The sequence below is a fragment of the Chelonia mydas genome, chromosome 11, assembly GCF_015237465.2.
Source record: "Chelonia mydas isolate rCheMyd1 chromosome 11, rCheMyd1.pri.v2, whole genome shotgun sequence".
NCBI classification, from domain to species: Eukaryota; Metazoa; Chordata; order Testudines; family Cheloniidae; genus Chelonia; species Chelonia mydas.
Genome location: NC_051251.2, coordinates 17,612,027 through 17,637,745, shown reverse-complemented (window position 1 = coordinate 17,637,745; position 25,719 = coordinate 17,612,027). Strand labels below are relative to the sequence as shown.

Below are 25,719 nucleotides of genomic sequence, written 5' to 3'. Positions count from 1 at the left end.
TCACAGATATTATGGAGCACACAGCAAGCAGCAATAACAATGGGAATGTTGGTTGCGCTAAGGTCTGACCTAGTTAGCAAACAGCACCAGCGAGCTTTTAAACATCCAAAGGCACATGCTATCACCATTCTGCACTTGCTCAGCCTATAGTTGAACTGCTCCTTACTACTGTCCAGGCTTCATGAGAGCATGGGAGCAAGGGGTAGGCTGGGGTAGGTGCGACCACGCGGTGCTGCCAGCTGGGAGAGCAGCCTTAGGCAGAAGCCTCCAGCTCACATGATATTCCAGGCAGGACTGAATCTCCATGAGATGAAACTTAAAGAAGAGAATGACCTGGAGTCTCTGGCTCCCATTCGGTGCTCTAAGAGGAGAATAGCCATGTCTGTCCAGGCACCCCTGATTGACCTCACCGAGGTCTGCCAGGAGCACCCAGGAGACTTACGATGGCTATTAGTCCTATTGCACCATCTGCAGTGAAGGCAAGGAGCTGCTGCTGTGTAGCAATGCAGTACCGTGTCTGCCAGCAGCACCCAGGAGACATACAGTGATGGTGAACAGGCTCCATGCTTGCAATGGTATGGCGTCTGCATGGTAACCCAGGAAAAAAGGTGCTAAACGACCATCTGCCATTACTTTCATGGAGGGAGGGGGGCCTGATGACATGTACTCAAAACCACCTGCGACAATGTTTTTGTCCCATCAGGCATTGGGAGCTTAACCCAGAATTCCAATGGGCAACGGAGACTGCAGGAACTTTGGGATAGCTACCCACAGTGCACCGCTCTGTAAGTCGATGCTAGCCACGGTAGTGAGGACGCACTCTGCCGACTTAATGCACTTAGTGTGGACATACGCAATCAACTGGATAAAATTGGTTTCTAAAAATCGACTTTTATAAAATCAACCTAATTTCATAGTGTAGACATACCCTTAGGTAACAAAACATAAAGAAAAGGAGAAAAATAAGCAAATGTTAACAACACTAATGGAGACTCAAACTTTTGTTTTTTACTATAGACTTGTATTCTATAGTATCTCACACACTAGGTACTAGAGTATATCATACCAAAATTCAAATGGATAAGTCTTGTTTGACCGTAAATATGCACAGAATCGCACAAGTGACTCACAAAAGAACTTAAAAATGGGGAGAAGTCAGTTTCTAAGCATCTCATCATAGCACCTCTTGAAATCTCCAAAAATCGAATTGTCTTTGAAAACAAGAAGTGTAAAGCTACAGCCCTTTCAGTAAATTTGTTTCCAGATGAGGATTTTTTTTGCTTCCAGATTAATTAAGACCTTTAACAGAAAATTATTAATTACATCATCACATCTATATAATAGAGTTCACTGTAGTAATGTAGGAGTCAATGGTATTCAAACGACATCTTTTGATGAAGTAATCGGGCTGCTTCTGGGGCCTGTTTCAGCTGCTATGGGCGTGCTTCAAATGCAAATTACTGCCAAATGCATTCTTTCTAAATTCCAGCCAATTAAAATGCATTTAAAGTGCAGCTGGTGGAAAGCAAAAGACCTACAATTGTGCAAGAAACTTTAGGGCACTGAGATAAAATCCCCAAGTTTGGCTAACAAGATTATTAAATTATGCATTTTTGTAGAAGTGGAGAAACCAAACAAAGAGCTCTCCTAAGCTCCAGTCAGAAGCAAAGATGACACTTTTAGCACTACCTTAAAAGAGACAAAGCAGGGAGTGTGTTTGTTAGGGTGTCAGTTTTCTACTCGTGGCTCTTTAAACCATGTAAGTTTGGCAGCTTGCCCTATGTGGTGCTGCATACAAATATTGACAGAACACAGTGGTATTTGTTAAACCCGTTCTTGAGAAGCGAGTGATTAAAACTCTGAAGGAAGATCTGAGAACCTCAGACATTTTTTGTCCTCAATAACGTTATAACATTTACAGAATGAAAGAGAAAATACTGAGTTTGGTAAATTGAAAACATTGACCTTCCATTTCTGCTTTGCCTTGTAGGTAAGGACAGATTTTTGTTTGTTTTAAATCTTATTATAAAAAAAAGCTTACATTTAGCACACTGAAAGGTGCTGTTAGCACTTTTAATTTAATCCTGTGATTTGAGAGGAAGCTGTGAGACAGTATGTGTAAACAGAAGATGTTACCCGTAACTATGTACCATCAGCATTCATGTTACCTTTTTCTCGGTACTGTTCCAGTACCTTACAGGTGCTTGAATCTTTACAGACATCTTTATATACATTTATAGTTTAATGTCTGGTACTTTCCTGACAAGTTCCCAGCTGCATTCTCTCTAGTTGTATTAATAGTGGGATTTCAGAATTTGCTGCATGTACCGTACTTTTGAAAAGTTATTCTCTCTGCTATCTAACTGATCGTTGTTATTCTAGTTTTCAAATGCAAACTAAGGACTTCTAAAAATGTGTCATCTGCTCTTTCTTTTAACTTTAATGAGTTGTTTTATCTGAGAATATCGTCTTCATCTTTTCTGGTATTTTAAAAGAAACAGCTGAAGTTGCATTAATGAAAAGTGTATATTACACAATTTAAGATGTGTAAATCATAATACATCATATCTGATTTCATTTATTACATTCTGATGTATTGTAAATATGAATGTCTTCAAGTCCCTGCAGACAGTATTGCTTTATACCCATCATTTCATCTCAGCACTTTAAATCATCTGAAATTCCAGATTGATGATTCCTATTTCAACACATTATGGTCAGTACTCTTTGGCTTCACTGTTGCTAACTATGAGCAAAGAATCTTGCACATTTCATGGTACAGAATCATATTTCAGCAATAGGGATTCGTTAAATGTGCCTTGTTAATTGTTAATGTGCAAGTAGCGCTGAGCATATGCCAAGCTGAGACTTTAAGAAAAGCTTCATGTGCCTACTGACAAAATAAATGCTGGTTAGTCTATGGAATAATAGTTTAAATGTATTTTGCAACAAAACTTCAATGTATGAGTTCAGCTATCACATGAAAATAAGTCTGGTGAAGTAAAAATCAAGTACATTCAAGAAATACATATTCAAATTCCCTACATTAAGGGCCTTGATTTTTCAAGCTTTACTCATGAAACTAGTCCCATTGAAGTGGATGGAACTATTTATTTGGCAAAGTACAACACATCATTAATAACTACTACAGAATTGGGGTTCAAAGCATGTGTGTATATAATATTTATTATGGGATATAGTGCGAGGCAGAAATATATACTTTTAAAAAAACCCACAAGGCCCCACATCATGCAAAGACTAGTGCACATGTTTAACTTTAGGCAAGTCTTTGCGGGATTGAGTGAAAGTCTTTTTGAAGATAAAATGCAATTGAAAAGCCTTGAGAAAGATGGAAGGGTCAGTGGGGGAATGGGTCAGCAGCTCATTTTTTAAAACAAAAACAAAAGCCCACCTCTGGTAGCACCAACATACCCAGATCTCTAATACCACAGCAAAAGCCACTACATGCTGCCATCTTCCATATTTACCCACCTTCCTAGAGTCCACTGAGATGCTAAATATGATTATGGTTATTGTTAAAGGACAAATTGAAAAAGCAACTTTTTAGGGGGGTTATGAAGGATAGTTAGGAAAGATCTTGAGAAGCTAGTACATGGATACCTGAAAAATGGGTTAATTCCTCTGACACTTGGATTGTCATTATTCTCTTTACTAGGAGTCTCAGAAAAGACTTGTTTCAAACTGAGAATTTGTCCCAAAAAAAGAGGCTTGATCCAGTTAGCATAAACCAAGAACTGAATTTAGCCCTTTCTATACAAATGTTTTTCTTGTCCTGGACTTTTTTGTAAACTTCCCTTACACACATGAACTGATTGGTGTCTCTGGCTTTGATTCTGTATACTATATTTTTTCCTTCAAGGGGAAAACAGAAAGAGTTGGTTAGACAGTGTAGAGACAAACAGGTAAGAGAGATCTATTGCTACTTCTACATTCCCTGCTCTACCTTCATATTATACTAGCCATTGGCCATGGTATTAGTATCAGAGATCAGAGCCCCATTGTAGTATGTACTGTACAATACAAAGTGCAAGCCAGTCCCTGCTCTGAAGAGCTTACAGTCTACACTCATTCTGAACTCAAGAGTGCATGTTGTAATTTTGAGGGGGACACAGTGTAACTTTGTGCATAACTAAGGCGCTGAATCCCTGCTTTACATGCAAAACACAGCTCATCCTTAACTATGGAGTCATGACTGGCACCATCTTAATACACAAGACAGACACAGAGCAGAAGGAGAAGCAGAGGCATGGAGAGGTACAGATTGATCCTGCACCTCAGACTTGGTCCGACTCCAGTAGGAATTTGGACTGTGGAATCAGATCTTATGTTTATAATAGCAAGCAGATGTGATCTTACTCCTTTCTGGAGCTTATCCACTACTTCTTCATGTCTTTGACAGACCAAACATGAAAGCCCTCATGTGCGAACATATCCTCCTTTCCTTTATCAAAAGACTAGAGCTATGAAAAAATGGTCACGTTGCAGCAGGATAGATGCACTGCTTTTCATAATTATGAAAAGGAAAACATTATTCAGAATCAAGAGTTATTATTTTATTTTATCATCTGTTTAGGATTTCAGTGCTGACAATATTCTTGGTATTGTACAGCACACAGATAAACAGACCCTGCACCAAAGATCTTATATAAAACAATGCACTATGGGTGTCATATCCCCTTCTAATGGCTGGTCCATGTTAGAGGATAAGGGTGAAAACATGACCCATCTGAAATCAATGGCAAAACACCCATTAACTTTGGTGAGGGAGGATTTCACCTTAACTGCTAGTAGTTAACGGAGTTGCTTCTTTAGCTCTAGTGATTGAGGCCTATGCTTTTAGTGTTGAATGTGCTAGGTTCAAAACCCTGCAGATGACTCATGCTGAAGGTCCATACACTTATAGGCTCAAAGCCAGAAACAAATAAACTGAGATGAAATGGGAGACCCAGAAGATGATATTAACTTGGAATACATTTTGGGATTTTTTTAATGGACTTTTGTTTACTTTCTTTAGTGCTTACGATTCTGTTTTATAACCAGGAAAGAGGATGGTGTTGAGAGCAGAAAAGCTATTGTTAGAGTAAAATTTCCCACCATAACTGGCCAGGTTTTGCTATATTTTTTTCTAAAGTAAACATGTGAAAATCTGTGGTGTTTGCTGAAAGATGGCAAAATTCTACTTTGTAACAAAGGCTTACTCCATGAGAATTCGATGCTTCTGGAAACTCAGAATTGAAACAAAGTGCAACTGCTGAATTGTACATTCTAGAGTGATAGATCGCTAGAAAAACTTTTGGGTGTGATTTCACTTACAGCACCGCCAGGATACAGCATTTCATAAAGATAGGTTATGTGCCTTAGTTATGCACCAGTACTAACCTATAATCGACACATTGATGTATCCAACATTTTTCTTGTAAACTGAGCATTTTAGTTTTGAGTACCTCTTAGTCCCCTGACAATCCTGCTCTCTACTGAATTTTTGGTAGCTGCTTCAGATCCTCCCATATTTTTCAAATTGTTCTGTTAGGACACGGTGGCTAAGGTTGTGGTAGAAGTTATAAAGGCAAGGCAGTCACCATTTCAAATTCAGGGAACCAATGAGCACCTGGCCTCCTATGGAAATACAAACAATTTGAAATGCAGTTTTACTCCAAAAAATGGCTATATGAAATGTCGCCTTCTTTGTCTAGGCCCATCCCCGTGTGGTATTGAGTCCAAAATTCTGACTCTAGTAACACATATATTATCGCTAAGGAGCCAATATAACTATGTGAGATAAAACTATGTTGCTGTTCACACATAATCAATTACATTTCACACAGCCTAGGTGTGAATGGCAGCATCATTTGACCTATAGAACCTTTACTACTGGTAGTTCTGAGGAATAAGGAAAGAACCTGGCTTGCTTTTCATATCCAGGGTGGTTTTTCCAGAAGTCTGGAAAAATATATTTTTGCTTTTACATGGAGCAAATTGTGTATGGAATCACAGTGAGATACAAAGGGTTTGTCTACACTAGAAAATCTTGTGGTTTAAACAATACAGGTGTACTGAAATTTCAATATTTTCCGGTAGCAGTAACAAACGCTGATGTATGAGAGGGCATATCAATTAAAGGAATGTGAAAGGCTTTGGCAATCAGTGCACATTACTGTGGTTTGCTAAACGATACTCATGCTTTAATGAAATTACTGTTTTTACTCTGTGCGCCCTGCCCATACTGCCATAGTTATTTTCCTACCCAAAGCCAAAAAGTTTTTCTTTTCTCTGTGGTGGGAACCACAAAATAGGGATACAGAATCTTTTTAAAATGACTACTTCCGCGGTAACCCACATGAATGTTGGGTTTGTCACTTTATCCCAAGTGAATCCACACTCGATCTTGCAGCTGGCCACATTACTGTGAGCTTTGTTTCCCTCAGGCTTTAGCCCCGTGCCCCAGCAGGCACTGCCACACAGGGCATGTTGTGTGTGTCTTGCTGAGAGGGTCAGTAAGTTTGGCCACCCCTGATCTAAGTGATGTCTGTAGCTGCGTTGCCCCAGAAGGAGCCCCAGCAAAGAACTGCTACCCCCTGCCCCATGTTCTCAATGGGGAAGTAATCTGCTACTGGCCCTTACCAGATTATTTTCTCTCCATCCTCTCAGCCATGCTGGCCCAGCTATGCTAGCCAGTTTGTTAAGGAGGAAGAGGCAAAGATCCACCTGTTTGTTGCTCATTACCTTCCCACCTTCATGGGAGGGGATACCAGCTGTGCCACCCCTGCTTTCCCCCCACATATCAGTAGCTGAGATATGGGAACACAATAGAGGGAAATGTGTGTACATAGAGTCTTACCACTCTTTTGCCCTTGTAAGGCTGTGTAAGGCCAGGCCACAAGTTGACCCATTGCAAATAGCAATACTTGGTTGTTGGAACAAGGAACAAAATGTGTTGTCAACATTGTGTGCTCTTCCAATAACGATGCTCTTAACCTGTGTGACCACTTTATGTCATGGCAAAGTATAAGGAGCAGCAGCTGTTAACTTTGAGCTGCATCTGCATTTGGAGCTGAAGGTGTGATTCCCAGCCGGCGTAGGTGTGCTTGAGCTAGCGTGCTAAAATAGTAGTGGCAGCCACAGCAGCGTGGGTAGCGGCAAGTGGCAGCAGAGGCTAATTGCTCTGAGGACATGGCCTACAGGGGCTGGGCAGGCGGTCAGGCCATGCCACTGCTTGCCATTGCCTGTGCTACTGTGGCTGGGCTACTATTTCTGTAGCCTTTCAGCTCAAAGAGAGCTAATGTTCTGTCTGCTCAAGCAGGGAATCACATCGCCATCTCCAAGTATAGATGTAGCCTTGGTTTATACAGACTAGCTTTTAAGAATCAGAGGGGTCGCCATGTTAGTCTGGATCTGTAAAAGCGGCAAAGAATCCCGTGGCACCTTATCGAGTAACAGACGTATTGGAGCATAGGCTTTCGCGGGTGAATACCCACTTCGTCGGCTGGATGTAGTGGAAATGTCCAGAGGCAGGTATAAATATGCAAGCAAGAATCAGGCTAGGGATAACGAGGTTAGTTCAATCAGGGGGGATGAGGCCCTCTTCTAGCAGTTGAGATGTGAACACCAAGGGAGGAGAAACTGCTTTTGTAGTTGGCGAGCCATTCACAGTCTTTGTTTAATCCTGAGCTGATGGTGTCAAATTTTCAAATGAACTGAAGCTCAGCATTCAGAGTAGCAGCCATGTTAGTCTGTATCCGCAAAAAGAAAAGGAGTACTTGTGGCACCGTAGAGACTAACAAATTTATTTGAGCATCAGCTTTCGTGAGCTACAGCTCACTTCATTGGATGCATGCAGTGGAAAATACAGAAGGGGGATTTTATATACACAGAGAACATGAAATAGTGGGTGTTACCATGCACACTGTAACAAGAGTGATCAGGTAAGGTGAGCTATTACCAGCAGGAGTAAAACTATTTCCCCATGTTTATTTTTCCCCCCTACTGTTCCTCGCACGTTCTTGTCAACTGCTGGAAATGGCCCACCTTGATTATCACTACAAAAGGTTTTTTGTTTGTTTGTTTGTTTGTTTTTCTCTCCTGCTGGTAATAGCTCAACTTACCTGATCACTCTGGTTACAGTGTGTATGGTAACACCCATTGTTTCATGTTCTATGTGTATATAAAATCCCCCTACTGTATTTTCCACTGTATGCATCCAATGAAGTGAGCTGTAGCTCACGAAAGCTTATGCTCAAATAAATTTGTTAGTCTCTAAGGTGCCACAAGTACTCCTTTTCTTGAAGCTCAGCAGTTTCTCTTTGAAGTCTGGTCCTGAAGTTTTTTTGCTGCAGGATGGCTACCTTTAAATCTGCTATTGTGTGTCCAGGGAGGTTCAAGTGTTCTCCTACAGGTTTTTGTATATTGCCATTCCTAATATCTGATTTGGGTCCATTTATCCTTTTACATAGGGGCTGTCCAGTTTGGCCGATGTACATAGCAGCGGGGCATTGCTGGCACATGATGGCGTATATTACATTGGTGGATGTGCAGGTGAATGAACCGGTGATGGTGTGGTGATGGTGTGGCTGATCTGGTTAGGTCCTGTGATGGTGTTGCTGGTGTAGATATGTGGGTAGAGTTGACATTGAGGTTTGTTACATGGATTGGTTCCTGAGTTAGTTACCTAACTATGGTGCACTATGGTGCGGTGTGTGGTTGTTGGTGAGAATATGCTTCAGGTTGGTGGGTTGTCTGTGCGCGAGGACTGGCCTGCTTCCCAAGGCCTGTGAAAGTGTGGGATCGTTGTCTTTTAAAAAGAGTTACTCACATGTTAGTGCTATGGTGAAATGCACCAGCACTGTTTAGTCTCTTCTGTATTCTGCTAATTTTATCATTTGTATATAGAAAACAATGTACAATGGCTTTTAAACAAGGGCTGGGTTCTGGTTTTGAATGTGTATCTATAGCACAGGTATTTTTAAGCCCAAAGCATGGGATTTCCTAGTTTAAAAAAGCTTGTAGCAATATTGTTTTGTGTTGTAATCATACCTGATTTCACAAGCTAAATTGCGGTGGTTGTGGTCTGTAACGGGAGGTTCCAAGGATTACCTAGGGTGCTAAGCGTAAGGGTGTTTGTGATTCAGGGCGAGACACTTTTCCCTCCAACTCAGTGTGATATATGGGGGCATGTATATACAGCTATATATAAAGTATGTGTTTTAAAGTGCTTTGTGATCCTCTGGCGAGAAATGTGCAATGCAGACATAAGGTATCACAATTAATAGTAACAATTGAGTGGATATTTTATTAGCTGTAGCTCTGAACCATAGAACAATAAGAGAGCAGAAAGTGGCAAATCGCCCTGCACCCTACTTGGCCACTGAGGAAAGCACGAACAAGAGCCATATGTGAGTAATTTTGACACTAAGTGTCTGTAAATGGGTTCTTTGTTTATTAAAAGGAGACAGAGGGGAAAAATCTGTAGGCTAGATCTGACATGTCATGGCTTTGTGTAACACAAGGACTGTGCAGGGGTCTCATGTACTAGAAAAGGATCTTGGTAGAAGTACCCACCATTACAGGTCTCCACTAGAAGTTCTCCAAGAACACATCAAACTGAGGGGCTATAATTTCCTTCCAGCCTCATTCTTCAAGATAACCATTTCCATCTGCCTACAGGAAATTGTTAATGAGAGGCAACCCTTTCCTCTGCCTCGTGAGAGTTTTACATATTTGTACCCAGACTGAAGAAACAGTTTCTTTATTGGTAAAACTGGGGCCTACTGAGAGTGATGCTGGCCCTACCCTTCAGCAGTAGAATAGTCTGTTGAACATGACTTTCCACTTGTGATTGTTCAAAACAGCTTCCTTATGCACCCATTTAAAAAAAATCACATAGAACAAATGTGAGCCTCCCACAATATTTGCCATTTTTATGCTTTTAATTTAGTGCTCACCTTACTCACTTTGAGTAGTGCTTTTGTCTTCAAATAGACTCACTAGGGCAGATCCTCGGGTGGTATAAATTGTCATCACTCTATTAAAATCAATTATTGAACTTCAGTGAACTATGACAATTTTCATAATCTGAGGATCTGCCCCTCTGGTTTTAATGAGAAATAGGGTACTACTCAGTTAATATTAGGGTGTCTGGCTCAAGCCACAGAGATTGTTGTTCCTTTTTTTGGGCGGTCAGGGGAAGAGGGGGTGGGGATTATGGTAGCACCAAGATCAGGGCCCCATTCAGTAGGTCCTGTACAGACACATAGGACCCATTCTGATATTCTTCCTCAATTAGTACCTCAATCCTCAAATAGTCCTGTTCATTCCAATAGCACCACTATACCTGGTGGAAGGGAACTGGAATCTGACCCATAGTTATAGATAGTCCCTGTCCCAAAGAACTTACAGTTGAAATAGACAAAATGGGCAAAGGGTCCTCAGAAAAGGAGCATTTTTGCAATTAACAGATGGTGAACAAAAATGCAGACAAGTGATTTGCCCAAGGTGTCACAGGGAAGCAGTGGCAGAGCCAGATACCAAACCCAGATCTTCTGAGCTCTAGTCTAGTGTCTTAATAACCACAGAACAATCCTTCCCCTGGTTGTGAAGGCTCTTAACTAATCTTTTCCATCAAGGTGACAGATGTTGTCCTGGATCTTTTTAAAAAGATGAGCATGATCTTGTCTTTTGAGAGTTGGGCAGATTTTTTTTTCTTTTAGATAAGATTCATGGAAATTGCTCTGTAAAGACCTTTGCTTTCCAAAATAAGAATTTCAAGAAGGGAATGCTGGTTGCATGCTGGGTATAGTTGTATGCCTCTGATTAAACAAGTCAAGCTAAAAGTAGTGGACAATGAAGTTTAAATAACCAGGACCGTTAATGTGCTCTGTCAAGCACTTCTTTAAAGAAAAAAATGTTCATTCAGTCTGGCATTTGCCACAGTGCAAACAGCCCATATAACTTATTTTGCGCCATGGAATTCCTATTTACGCCCCCTGGTAAGTGATTAAGTAATTTGGGGTTAATTTCACCTTTGAGAAGAGATTTATGCTTTCAATTTTGGAGGGAAATGATCACAACTTTCAGGACCAGGGGTGTGTTATTCCCATTGACTTCAGTGTGGCCAGGATTTCACCGCAGATGCAAAACTAACGCCAATCTGAGTGGATACTTACCGAAGAAACAAAATATCCCATAGCACTTGGCTGAAGATCACTCTGTCAACAAAACGAGTTTTGAGAACCAAACTCTGTGAGATCTATTGCTGAGAACACATGGTTGTTGGACTCTCCCTGCACTACTATCACCTAATATCTTTTTGCAAAGCAAAGGTGCTAAGATACTATGGTGATGAGGTCATATAATTACCTGCATAGATCAATAGACAGTGCCATTTTGGTATCCTTTATTATGAAGAAACGTGTATAAAGCCCAAACTCTTCTGTAAATATAGTAGAGTTGTATAAACACAGAACCTACTGTTGTACTGCTACCAGTATAGAAAAATTGACAAACAAACTATTAATATTATTAGAAGTGAATATTTGGATAAGGTTTAAAAGTAAGGGCTAGGTCCTCAGTTGGTGTAACTTGCCATCACTCCATCGAAGTGCATATGGAGCAGTGCTGATTTTTCTTAACATTCTTTATTATAAAAAGGAAAGAAATGAGCCACTCTTCTGGATTAGATGTATAATATTATGTGACTTTTTAAAGCAAGTCTTTTCATTGAAAAATACTGGAGGAATTTTCTGTGATAATATTTCTGACTCATTTTAAAATGTAATTTCTTTTAGCTTGGTATTCCTGTCAGAGAATTATGTACGGCACATAGGACCATCTGAGCTGTAAAATATAATGCTTTTGAAGCAATTATTTGTTTGGAATGATACAGCGGTCTTGCAGGATTGGGTCCTTACCTATACAAGTAGTCCCAGTGAAGTCAATGGATCTACCCACATAAGGAAGGGCTTTCAGGAGTGGGCCCAAATCATAGCTTTTCAGATCCATGTCACTATATGGTATCTTACTGACAATGTGACATCAGTTTGTATTAGCTCACCAGCTTCATAATGTGGTTGTGTTCCTGTTCCCCCTGAAGTTAATGGCAAAACTTCCTGAAACCCCGCTTTTGATTCACATAGATTAATTAAGAAAATGCTGTATTGTCAAACCACTATACACAGAAATCCAGATTGTGGCATGAGGTTTTATCTGCATAAATTCCATTGATATTAGTAAGAGCTGAATATAAATTCTTGCTACTGAGTGAAGAGTGTTTTTCTAAATATTTGGCATAGCTTCAGTGTCCCACTGAGGTATATTCCCCAGAACTTCTACCAGTGCAGTCCAAAGCTGACCTTATTTAATAACATGGAAGATGAGAACCAATGGAGTCTCCTACAGGATCCAATTTAGAATATTCCATCTTTGTCCAAGCATATTGGCTTTTTGGATCAGGGATTCTATACACTTTGTGTGCTGCAAGCCACTTCATTAGACAGATTCTCATAGATGATTCTCATCCTCCAATGCCCCAATACTTGTAACTTAAAAAAGACAGTTCTGTTTGCCACCAAGAAGGGATCTTTGGACCGTTGTTGGACTACAATCTGAGAACTGCTGAGACAGAATATTACATATTTTGACTTGTTTCCAGAAGCTGCTTTATGTGCAGGCTTCAAGTTCTTTGCAAATGCTAACAACAAAGCTAAGTTGATAGTTTGCGTACTCCTGCTTTAGAGAGACAACAGTTCAATAATTATTCAGAAAAAATATCTGAGATTTTTGAGACGCTCTTTCATATATATTTTTAAATATAGCTACCAGTTATACAACTTGCCAGACAATAAACAACGGGAAAGTTTGTCTCCATAACCAAACTAACCAGAGTGGAAAAAGATGGAATTCTTTCAACAAAATAAATTCTGTTCTTCTCAGATGTCACAAAAATTGATGTCACTTCTAATTCTTCTGCAAAAATTGCTACAGTTTGCAGCCAGTCAATGCAGTCCTTTTCTCCCTGACCAATCTATAAAAAGACATTGTATACAAACTTCTATTTTCTGTGCCAGAAATGCATTCCTGGAATATAATGGTGGCCTTTTTGTTTTGTTTTTTGTTTAGAAATGTGGATAATACTTTCTCCATGAACTTTGATAACATTTATTTACTACTATAAACAACTAAACTGAGTTCTTTTGGCAACCCAAAGTGGAATCCCCCAGCAGTAAACTTCTCATTATTTATTCTGTAAATATTATGCTGAAAATAGTCTTGCCTGACAGCTTTACATGAGTAGCATAAAGCTTCATATCTATGAATTCTAAGGGCTCTGTCTATAAAGTGAGGGAGGCTTTTAATGGACTGAACAAGAAGAACCCTTTCTAGGTTCAGATGGCAATCCAACCTTTACAAGTATGTATTATTCAGACTGACATGATTGCAGTGGTTCGGACCATAAGCTCTTCTTTGCTGATGAGATCAGCTTTACTGCTGTGGTGTCCAGGAAGAGTCTGCTTCCATGGAGCTTACATCCAAGATTCTGGAAATCCCTTTCAGACTACAGGAAGTAAAAAGATGACTCTGAATGAACAGTGGTGCACACTATGAGTGTTAAGCTTGCCTGGTAAAATAAAAAGATTAGAAACGTTGGCATGTGAGTGACAGCTCTGAGTCAGATGGACTCTACTCTTGCACAGCCATTCAACCTTCCGGCTAACCACACTCATTTTTGGTTTGTGTGTGTCTGCTCTGCTAATTGCCATTGATAGACCTATTTGCACTCAGCTGTGCCAGCCCTTGTTTGTTTAACCCAATGACTGACTTGGTGAGTAATGCTCTATTCTTTCGTCTTCAACCATACCTACAACGCAATGCATCTCCTAAGCTGGCCATCTCTCTCTCTCAAGAAAAAGTGCATGGATGTGTCTTGCTCAGCTGGATATTTTTTTCTTTCCTTTTTTTGATTTATTTTGTTCCCCTGGTGTCTTGCCTTTGCTCCATGGCTGCAGAGTGTACTCTTCTGGTTACTGACAGCAAGTCATGAATGCTGAAGGTGATCAATGCAGTTCAAGCTGCGTGGTTTATTTTTAATGATCTTCTCTACCATATAATGGTGAGGTATATCATTGTGTTAAAATCAGTGTGGGGGCTGGAGGAGGAAGAGAAAGACAAGACAATGCTCAGTTGCTCTGAAAATCAAACCACTTCTGCTTAATTGCCTAAGTATGGATTTAGTAGCCTGACTTCTTTTTTCTTTTTTTCTTTTTTTTTGGCAGCAGTGCTGTGCACATACAACTCCCGTTGAAGCCAATGGCAGAGTGGGAGTGGTCAGCACCTCTGAATCTGGCCACTCAGCTCAACTTTACGTACCCAGCTTTGGCAATCTTGGCCTTCGATATTAGAGAAGGACAGCAGAAATAGTCTATGTAGATACAGTATGGTTGATGGTAATGTGTATCTAGAAATGGAAATGACCACATCTGAAGTGGAAGAAAAACATAAAGGGCTTAATGTGCTCAGATCAGGGTAATCAGATCACTTCCACCCCAGAATACTGAAAGACCTGGCCCATGAGACTTCTAGTCTGGAAGCAAGGATTTTTAATAAATCTATTTATTCGGGGGTAGTACCATATGAATGGAGAATAGTTAATGCCGTACCTATATTTAAGAAAGGGGGAAATTATAGACCCATTAGTCTGATTTCACTAGTATGCAAGGTTTTAGAACAAATTGTGAAGGAAAGAACAATTAAATTCAGAGACATAAATGGTAAAGGGGGATGCAATGAAACATTGGTTTACAAAAGGTAGAACGTGCCAGACTGATTTCCTTCTTTGAGAACAGACTTTTTTAGACAAGAGAAATGCGGTAGATGTAATATTCTTGGACTTCAGTAAAACCTTTGACATAGTGCCAAATGGGAAATTATTAGGTAAATTAGGAAAGATGGGGATCAATACAAGCATTGTACGGTGGATAAAGAATTGGCTAAAGGGGCGAAGGCAGCAGGTTGTGCTGATAGGTGAATTATCAGAATGGAGGGAGGTTATTAGTGAAGTTCCTTGAGAATCAGTCCTAGGCCCAGTCGTGGTGACAGAAGAGGAGACCTGGGTGTGGGTCAATCACTATGAACCACCAACGTGATGTGACTGTGAAGAAGGCAAATGTGAACCTAAGCTGTTTTAGGTGAGGTATTTCTAGTAGGGATAGAGGTGTATTAATGCTATTGTACAAGGCACTGGTAAAACCTTATTTGGAGTACGGTGTACAATTCTGGTCATCTTTGTTCAGGAAAGATTAATTTAAACTGGAACAGGTGCAGAGAAGAGCTATTAGGATGATGAGCGGAAAGGAGGGACTATCTTACGGGACGAGACTAGAAGAGCTTGGCTTCCTTAGTCTAGCAAAAAGGAAGCGGAGAGGGGATATGATTGCTCTCTATAAATATATCCGGAGTTAAATACCTGGGAGAGTGAAGAGTGATTTAACCTACAGGACAATGTTGGCACAAGAACAAATGGATCTCAACTGGCCATGAACCAATTCAGGCTGGACAGTAGAAGAAGGTTTCTAACAACCGGAAGGGTGACGCTCTGGAACAGCCTCCCAATAGGAGTCATAGGGGGGCAAATAACTTACTTGGTTTTAAGAGAGCTGGACAAATATTATGAGTGCAAGTGTATGACAGGATTGTTTGTGATGCTAGGCGGTGGGCCGCAACAGCCCTGGGGCTCATTTCAGGTTTATATCCTAAGTGCATGCTTCAAGGTTTCAGCTGGCCACTGGCAGGGGTCAGGGTGGGATTTTCTGCCTCTGAAGCACCAGCAGATGGCCATGGCTGGAGACGATACATTGTGGGGGTGGGCCAGTGCTCTTTGGTGGCACCAGGCATTCTCTCTCTCAGGTGCTTGGCTGGCTGGTTCTTGCTCACATGCTCAGGGTCTAATTGATCGCCAGGGGTGAGGAAGGAATTTTCCCCCAGGCCAGATTGGCAGTGACCTTGGTGGGTGGGGGGGACTGACAAGACCTGCCTTCCTGTGCAGCATTTCGGTGCGAGTCACTTACCAGGATCATCTGGGTATATCTCACTTAATTATTTCACAGTCACAGAGGGGGGCCTCAAGCACTGGTGCATCTTGGTTCCTTCTAGCCACTGTCTGTGGCACATAATAGTCTAATCTCTGGTGGGCTGTAATACTTTGTTTTCATTTTGATTGTTGGGTTTAGTATGTGGGTGTGTTTGTGGGGGGGTTATTGGCCTGTGCTATACAGGAGGTCAGACTAAGCGCAAGTCTACACAGGGCTGTCCCTAGCTATTCTGGGGCCCTCCGCAGCCCCTCCATGGGGGGGTACGGGGGGCAGGCCTCTGCAGGGCGGGGAGGGGCTGGCCCCAGGCCTCCGCTGGGGGGGGGGCTGGCTTGGGGGGCAGGGGGGAACCATCCCCCAGTACTCACCAGCGGCACAGCTGAGGTCGGGTCACTGCACTTCCCGCTGCCGGTGAGTGCAGGCCCGGCCCTGCTGCAGTCCTCAGGGGCGGGAAGAGGCAGGGCTAGGGCGGAGCAGGGGGGGCTTTGGGGAAGGGGTGGAGTGGGGGCAGGGCTCGGGCTGAACAGGGGTGGGAAGAGGCGGGGTGGAGGCAGAGCAGGGGCCTTGGGGAAGAGGCAGGAGCTGGAGCAGCACGCAGCAGTGCAGGTGCCCCAAATTTCCTGGTGCCCTGTGCAGCTGTGTACTTTGCGTATGGGTAGGGATGGCCCTGAGTCTACACTTAAAATACTGCATCAGCGCTGCTGCAGCACTTTAATGAAGACGCTCTATGCCGACAGGACAGAGCTCTCCCATTGGTGTAGTTAATCCAGCTACCAGAGAGGTGGTAGCTATGTCGGCGGGAAAAGTGCTGTCTACACAGGAGATTAGGTCGGTATAACTAAGTTGCTCAGGGGTCTGTATTTTTCACACCTCTGAGCGACGTAGTTAAACCACTATAGGTCTGTAGTGTAGACCAGACCTAAATGATCCAGTGGTTCCTTTTGGCCTTAAAGTTTATGACATTAAGTGATCAGCAATCACCGAGATCACAGAGAGTTGCACATATTAAGGTGATGATTTTAAAAGGTATTATATACTTGCCAAGGGCATCCAGTGTAAGAGCAGGGGAAGAAGTTAAGAGTAAGGAAAAAAAATTTAAAAGCCTCTTTTATTGATAAGAATCATGTGAGGCTTCATGTATGATTAAAATATTGATTCAAGGATTTCAAGACTCGGAACTTCATTGCCATCCTACAACTGCTGTGTAATTAAAGTTCAAATAGACAAGAGTAAACCAGATTTCTGAGTTAGTTTAATTCTTATTTTTCCAAATGCCTCATACAATCTTTAGCTAGAAGTACCATGAGTATTATCACCTATCGCTTATACTTACAGCACTTTTGGCTGGAAGCATGACTGATTTTGATATGATCAGAGGATGAAAGTATTATTTCAAGTGTTTTGAATGAAATTCTTTGTTTATCATAAAAAGAAAAGGAGTACTTGTGGCACCTTAGAGACTAACCAATTTATTTGAGCATAAGCTTTCGTGAGCTGCAGCTCACTTCATCGGATGCATACTGTGGAAAATACAGATGTTTGTTTTTATACACACAAATCATGAAAAAATGGGTGTTTATCACTACAAAAAGTTTTCTCTCCCCCCACCGCACTCTCCTGCTGGTAATAGCTTATTTAAAGTGATCACTCTCCTTACAATGTGTATGATAATCAAGGTGGGCCATTTCCAGCACAAATCCAGGTTTTCATAAGCTATTACCAGCAGGAGAGTGGGGTGGGGGGAGAGAAAACCTTTTGTAGTGATAAACACCCATTTTTTCATGATTTGTGTGTATAAAAACAAACATCTTCTGTATTTTCCACAGTATGCATCCGATGAAGTGAGCTGTAGCTCACGAAAGCTTATGCTCAAATAAATTGGTTAGTCTCTAAGGTGCCACAAGTACTCCTTTTCTTTTTGCGAATACAGACTAACACAGCTGTTACTCTGAAACCTGTCTTTGTTTATCATCAAATGCAATTTATAGCTGCTTTTGCTTTTACTTTATGAATTAGTTCCGTAGCTCTGTAATATGGTCCCCCAAAGAACTTGCCTTTTCTCTTTTAGGCTCAAAGTTTGATTTAATTGAATTGAAGTTTTCCATTTACTTCAGCAGGACATGTGGTCCTTAGGGTCTGATCCAAAGTCCATTGAAATCAATGGGAGTCTTTCCACTGACATCAGTAAGGCCCTTGAAGCAAAATTCTCTCCCTCTGCCCTGAAAGTACATTACATTAGGCTGGGATTTTCAAACATACCTAAGGGAGTAAAATGTCCAGATCCCAATGAATTCCCATTCAGTACATAACCCCTTTAGAATCTAGTGGAAGCAAAACAGAGGGTAGGTAATTCCAGTAAATGTCAGAATGTCAGCTTGAGCCCTTGCTAGAAGTAGAAGATGTTCAATAATACTCCTATGAACATCTAATTCTTCTCACTTTAGCACTCTCAGACTACTAGGAAATCAGCAAGGAAGGTTATTGTCCACAGAAGAAATCACAACTGTACCAGCTAGGAGCCCACTCTAATATCCTGCACGGAAAACATCATGTACTGTAACTTCTCATGACATTGATGGGGAGAGGAATGACCTACAACACTTCTCGCAGCATGGGAACAGGCATGAGTTTGTCCTGCTAAAATCAATGCAGCTTATTAGCGCCCAGTGGTGGAAGAGCTTAGAAAAACAGGAAGGTGCATTGTTTTCATTCGGTGGTATTGCATGTAATGAGAGATGTGACTTTTCAGATTAAAAGAGACAACTGTCTTCAGGGTAAAAAAGGTGCCAGAATAAAAACGGCTAAGAAATTACTCAGCATGTTTGAGGATTTAGATTCAGTTAGGGCACTGATCACAAGCCGATTTAATGCAATAGAAGGATCCCCATTGATTTCATTCGGTTTTGGATCGGGCCCTTACTACCTGCGTTAAAAATACGTAGGCCCAAATCTCAAAGGTATTTAGAAACCTAACTCCCATTGAAATCTTTGGGGATCCTAGGCCGTAGCTCATTTGTTCCTCTAATCAATTTGTATTTAAGGACATGAAAAAACATTAACCCCTCATTCACCATAGTTCCTTGCCTTTCAGAGGGAGGTGTACAATTTTAAGCATTGAAACTGAACTGTGGGGATTGTTTTGGTGCGTATCCCATTCTGATGTTCTTATTGCATCCAATGACCCATGGGGCCAGCTGTGTAGCTGTCAACTTACCTGTGCTCCTTTTATCTCTGAGCTTTATCTTTTCAATCCAGGATCTCTCTCTACTGATTTATAATAGTCTTGCAGCATTGAGAGCCCTGGAGAAGTGCTATTCTACATTTAAATACACACATCTGTATGTGTTGTACATTACTTTGTGCTGCACTGCTAAAATGATGCTATGAATTTTTTTTTATTACAGGTTATATAAAATACACATATTTATTTTTAGGGAGATTGGTCACCAGGGCTTGAAAAAAAATCTGCCATCTCCTGTGGGCCCAAGCTACTAGCCAGGGAAATATCTTAGGCCTATTGTTCTTCACAAAGGCTGGACCCTATTTCCTCTGAGGCCATGGCCCCTGCATTTCAAAGAATGATAGTTGTGTGCTGTATATAATTGTATTGTATTATCACTCTGTTTCTTGTAAGATAATTTACTACTAGGGCCAGTAAAATAGCAGAAAAAATAGTCATTTAATGTAATTGATGAATTCTACTAGTAGTAATTTAATAATATATGTGCTGAATAAGATCTGACTGGCTGTAGAACTGGGTGACTATAAAATAAGTGTTAATATGCTACGTTCTCTGTCAAGCTGTCTCAAGTGGTTCAGGACTGTGACTACCAAGTTCAGGGAAGACTGTCAAGAAACAGGGCACACACCCAAATTGGTTGTGAGTTCTATAGTTAGATTTCACCAACCAAGTATCAAGTCTGAACTCCTCAGGCACTAAAACAGCTGTAACATGGAGTCACAGAGTCCCCTTGGGTATTGTGATCTACTTTGCAACCCAGGCAAGTTTGGCTTTGTGATAGATAGTCCCTTACATCAAAAATCACAATTACTTCCAGTCCCAAAAGACCAGTCACTTACCCATTGCACCTTAGATCCTATACCAAAGACAACGCTTGTAGCCAATCCTGTAATAAGTGAACTAAAGATTTATTAACTAAGAAAAAGAAATAAGAATTATTTACAAGGATGAAGCAGGTAAACATACACACACACAAATGAGTCATGGTCTTAAGTTCCTAAAGGTAATAGAAGTTTCTATAATAAGCAAGCTCTATATGTCCTTTAGGGTTAACCGAGGCCAAGCAAGGGGATCTTCTGCTTATGCTTAATAATTCTTGCCCCTCAGAGTCCAAGAAGCATAAAGATGCCGTTTCTTCCTGTCAGGGAATTTTATTCCCTTCCCCCAGAGTTCAAACAGATGAGACAAGTCTCCATGAAGATCTCCTCGTCATGTGTGCAGGGGAACAATCAATAAAATCTTTTGTCCTCTAATGTTCCACAATGGTTTGTCTGATGTCTATGGGCCTTCTTTTGCTGGGCAAGAGAGAACACCCCCTGTGGTAAACTATTATTTCACACTTGCTTAATACTTCTCTCCTGACTGGGCGGGGGAGGGTTACAGTTTCAAAGCAAAAACTTTTCTAGTGCAAAAACTTAAATATTACCTTTATAATGTGGGATACAGATATAGTGAAATTACTGCATGTAGCAACTTAAAAGCTTTTGATAAAATCTATACGCATTTTCATAAACCTAATATCTATTTTAACAATACCAACACACAGGTGAGCCAGACTGGTTTCCAGCTATGTATTTGTCAGTGTTCAGTTGAGGCCTACAGGCCTTGGCATGAGCTGGCCCGTGGTCCACTAGCATCACAAATATATTTGCTGAATATTATCTGACTAGCTATAGAACTGGTTGACGATCCAATAAGTGTTAATACACAACAATCTCTAATGAATACCGGAGACAGGGGATTCAGTTTGCTGAGTACCATCTAACCAAAAGGTTTGTCAGGCTGTTCTCAATAGGAGCTGTTGAATGATGAGATTTTTTAAAAAAAATCTGGCTCTTCATGTCCCATCTAGTCTCTTGTGTGCCCTAAAGTGCAAGGTAACATGAATGTTCTTCGGTTCCTTTATAACTGGATGTCACAGCATCTGGGAAAGTTAAATGGCAGCTTAATTTTCATATCTAGAGGCTTCTCATTAGCACAGCTTCCCATAACATCAGTTTAATCTGTGTATTGTTCTATTGCATTATGGAAAATCATAGAAATACATATCTGCTAGAGCTAAGCATATACGTTTTTGTAATCAGTCCCTGACAGCATCTGTCTAAACAATGCAGGAAAATCCTTGGGCTTGGTTTGTTATTAGAGAATGGGACTGTTTGTTTATTCAGTAGAAGGAATAAAACACATTGAGAAGAAGCCAACAGAGAGACACTGACTCAGTTATAAAGACTTCCAACTTGCAGCTACAGGATATTTCAGTTCCAGCATTTCACATCAATAATAAACAATCTTCATGGGAATCATGAAATAAGAAAATGAATTGAGGGCTCGGATCTATATATTTTTTAATTTTGTGCTTGTTGTAGTTACATTAGGTTCGATTTGGAGATTGTAAAGAAACATGTTCCATATCACAAGAGCCTGAATTTAAAATGGTTTCAGAGTAGCAGCCGTGTTAGTCTGTATTCGCAAAAAGAAAAGGAGTACTTGTGGCACCTTAGAGACTAACCAATTTATTTGAGCATAAGCTTTCGTGAGCTACAGCTCACTTCATCAGATGCATCCGATGAAGTGAGCTGTAGCTCACGAAAGCTTATGCTCAAATAAATTGGTTAATCTCTAAGGTGCCACTAGTACTCCTTTTCTTTTTGTGAATTTAAAATAAATGTTTGCCAGATACGTGAGGCATTATCAATAATTCATCATCCTAATTCTTCTGAGATGATCTGTTGATGCAAACCGTTGGTGCACATGGTACTACTATGAGCATTTATGTGATTTACAGAGCTACAAAATAGCAAATAACTAGAAATTTCTTCAAGTGACAGCCTGGATAGGCTCTTGAACATCAGAAATGGTGTGTGTGACTGCCACAGTGTAGTATAAATCATGCTTGTCTTTTCTAAGTGGCCTCTAGTGGTCTCAGGGTATAAGTAAATGCACTTAGACTGGCATTTTCATAGTCCATTTCCAATACCTGATTGACAGGTTATATTTTATATTATTATGGTTTTGTTTTTTTTTAGATCTTTAATAACTCCTTAGTCCCCTGGATGTTTGGTGCTCACAGCAGGACATCTTGGAAAGGGGTGTTAATGTATCTCCATAAGGTGTGTCCTGACACTCACTGTGTATTGGGCCTGTTTTTTCTTAGAAAGGTGTGCCTCGCGCAGCATGCAGCCACTTGCGTTACAGAAGGGGATAATGTAAAATCTTTCTCAACCCTCTGTTGGGTAGTAAACCTAGAGTAAACATACCAGTCCCACAGCTGCAGCTGTGATTTGCCCTCATGTTTTGCAAATTTAGGTGACAGCCATTCTTTGTTAAACATAGGTTTATTTTAACTCCTTGTCCAGTATCTATGAGAGTGCTTATGTATGTATGACATATGCACGCATGCTCACCCACACATCCGTACAACACATACCCATTTTAAAGGGTGTTTTTGAAGATTTATTTACTTCAAAATTGGTGGGATTTGTAGATTTTTGGGTGTACTGTCAATGTTATGCACCCTCATGTGTAGTCTGAGAGTCAAGCTTGGTTCCTTGCTGCAGTGCCATTAGGAGCTGGGAGAGCTGAAAGCTCATCCTTAGCCCTGGAGAGCTGGGTGTGTTTCATATAATTGTCCGGCAGCCAGTCTGTTAAAGGAGCAGTCTTGCTGTCTGCTAGAAGTCCCTTCCAACCTTCCTCTGTTGGAGGGATGTTTGCCATGATGTACCACCTTGAGGGGGATGAAAGAAAGAAGAAAAATAAGGTAAATCATCAGAATTTGGTTGACCAGGGAGAAGCATAGGTGGGATTAAATACAGTGTTTCCTGCATGTATCTGCAGTCCTTTCTGTAAATCAATGCATTCTCTCAGGGGTCTTTTGTGTGATTTAAGAGTGTTGGAGAGTAGTAAAGGGAGGCTGGGTGGATTTGTCACAGTAGATGTAAGAAGTGTCCAAGTTTATAAGCCAGAATATGCAAAATACATGCCTAATGTAACTCTCTTGACTTCAGCGGAGTTAAACCAGGGATGAATTTGATTCCGTGTATAAAATAGAAGTACATAGAATTATTCTGGACTCAAAAAAGAAGATAATTATATTTTTCTTGTAGCTTACAGTGTGGAAGAGGAATTAAAGCTTGATAGTTCCTATTCACAAATGTATCTCTGTCCCTTCTAAGAGAATGATGTAGACTGGAACTTCATTTTGCATCATTTTATGGGCAACTGTTGGCATCCCCTAGCTGAAAGTCAGTCAGCTACATGAGTGACTGAGGATTTGAATAAGCACTGCCACAGTTCATTGGTTTTGTGGTTTTGTCCTGAGACAAAACGGATTTTGTGTGCGTTCTGCAATATGCCAGCACTAAAATGTTCGTCTGCTTTTCCGCAGCGGCTGCGAGGCTTGCTGTCTGAGGCAAAGCTGTGTGCAATGGATCAACCACAAGCAGGGAAGAACTGGTCCTTGTGGTTTTTGGTCTTGGTTTTGGATACTTGATGTAGGAACTCTCTCTTGGAAGCTTTCAGCACAATGGACCCCACTTCTGGCCGTATCCAAAGTCTACTAAAGTCATTAGAAAGATTCTCATTGACATTAATGATCTTTGGATTAGGCCCTGAATCTGGACCTGGAATATATGGACAAATGCTAGTTTCTGAATAATTATGATGTCACACATTGATAAACAAGTCTCTGTGTACTTCTCTGAAGCTTGATTTCAGTTCTGTGGCAAGGCTCTTGCATTTTGTGGTACTCCAGTACAGCAGTTTGGCTATTCTGTGGCAACTTCAGATTATTGAAAACCTTCGTTTTTTAAAATTTATTTAGATATAAAAATAAATACCATTAAGAATGATAACGTAAGAAAGCTGTTTCAGGTACCACATGCTAGGTAATGATAATAATAATAATAAAAAGAACTCCAGGCTTGTAAATTTAAACTGGTTCTTTATTAAGAGAACAATTTACAGAGATGCCGCAACTGCAGCCAGCATTCTAGCCATGTGCACACAGATTGACTTCCTGATGCCTCTTCCAAACTCTTCCCTCCTGCAACCTGTGCTCCTCTCTCCTGTTTCCATGATTTCTGAAAAACTCATCCTATAAATTGATATTACATTGCATTTATTTTATGCTGTCACTACATGTTAAATTTTCAAAATGTCTCAGAATTTTGTATCGAGAATACATACATTCATTTTCAGAGTTGCTGGCCAGCACTAATAGTAGGAATGTTGGCATTCCAAAATGTAATTATTAAATTTCAGAGTTAACATCCCATTGAGAAGAATAGGGGCATCCCCACAGAGCTTTGTCTCGGAGCTATTTTCTCAAGTTTTGTGCAGATTCAAGAAGAAAACATTTCATTGGCTAATATTCTCTGTTCAATGTTAGGCAAATTTTCTTCTCAAGCATAACAGCTAGAAATGTACTTTTTGTTTGTTTTGTTTTTTAATGTAAGCTTAAATTGTGGAGCACAGCTCTGTAACAAGGGGTGGACATTCAACAGTTGTGCAATTCCAGAGTATAAGAGGCCCAGTTTATGAAGTGACCATCAAACTAATGCTCACGTGAGTGATCCATTAGGCTTCTCTGTGGCTTATGCTATCATTTCAATAGGGTAGAAAATCCATGTTAGACTCACATTTATTCCCTGATAGCCTCTCTGACCTTCTCCTATTCCTTAAACCTGCTTTGCTCTGCCCACACAGACTTCCCAGCCAGTTCCCTACAAGACAAAGATTCTCCAATTTTTGCCCACATAGAACAGATACAGAGTGACTTGAACAAATTGGGCTGATGGCCTATTTGCACTATTGCTGATGGAAAGTGAGTCAGCTTCACAACTGCAGCTGGGTTGATTTGCATAAGCATTCCCATAATGCCTGGTTTTGCCTAAGGGAGAAGAAACCTTTGAGGAACACTAGAGCACCACTGAAAATACACTCATGTATGTGCATGATGCATGACCTTTATTTTGTGTAATTTTAAAACTGTACTGACTGGAATAGCTTTAGGACACACACACATCTCCCTTATATGATGGTCTGATGTGGATGGCAATCATACAATCATATCCCAGCATACCTATGTACAATACAAATAACATAACGCAAGTTGGGTGTTGACTCTAACTTAGCGGACAAGAATAATGACTAGTCAGATTCAGTTCATTTTTTGAGCATTTCTTAAAACCAAACCAAGAATGTAGGTGCCTGCTTCAGTGGAACAGGCAGCTTGTCCCAGGTCTTTGGAGTGGTAATTTTAAAAGTTTGCCTGCCTTTTGTAAGGTCTGATCCTACTCTTCTGACTTTAGTGAGAGTTTAGTCTGAGTCAGGACTGTAGGGAAGGGCCTGTGGGTATAAGGTTGTTGTCGCTGCAGGGGAAAT

At 40.7% G+C, this 25,719-nt stretch overlaps 1 protein-coding gene across 1 annotated transcript in view; it reads left to right on the top strand.

The window, feature by feature from the left end:
- The first annotated feature begins 1,849 nt into the window (after nt 1–1,849).
- NCKAP5 (NCK associated protein 5) overlaps nt 1,850–25,719 on the top strand; it is a 588,725-nt gene continuing 564,855 nt past the window's right edge. The window contains exon 1 of the mRNA XM_043525276.1: nt 1,850–1,990. The gene's annotated coding sequence lies outside the window, so the exon portion shown is untranslated. The remainder of the gene's footprint in view (nt 1,991–25,719) is intronic.